The sequence below is a fragment of the Chrysochloris asiatica genome, unplaced genomic scaffold, assembly GCF_000296735.1.
Source record: "Chrysochloris asiatica unplaced genomic scaffold, ChrAsi1.0 scaffold00142, whole genome shotgun sequence".
Classification (NCBI taxonomy): Eukaryota; Metazoa; Chordata; class Mammalia; order Afrosoricida; family Chrysochloridae; genus Chrysochloris; species Chrysochloris asiatica.
Window position 1 is genome coordinate 6,468,365 of NW_006408660.1, and position 459 is coordinate 6,468,823.

The following is a 459-nucleotide window of genomic DNA, read 5'->3' on the forward strand; positions in this document are numbered from 1 at the left end:
TGAAAGATTCTCTGGGCAAATTACTGAATGATGCAGAAAGCATCAAGAGAAAATGGAAGGAATACACAGAGTCACTGTACCAAAAGGAAATGGTTCAACCATTTCAAGAGGTACCATATGATCAAGAGCCAATGATACTGAAGGAGGAAGTCCAAGGTGCATTGAAAGAATTAGCAAAGAACAAAGCACCAGGAATTGATGGAATAAAAATTGAAATCTTTCAAGAAAGTGAAGTAGCACAAGAGGCACTCATTCATCTCTGCCAAGAATTTGGAAGACAACTATCTGGCCAAGTGATTGGAAAAGATCCTTATTTGTGCCCATTCCAAAGAGAGGTGACCCAGTGGAATGTGGAAATCATTGGACAATATCTTTGATACCCAATGCAAGTAAAGTTTTACTAAAGCTAATACAGAAACGGCTACAATCACACATTGACAGAGAACTTCCAGAGGTTCA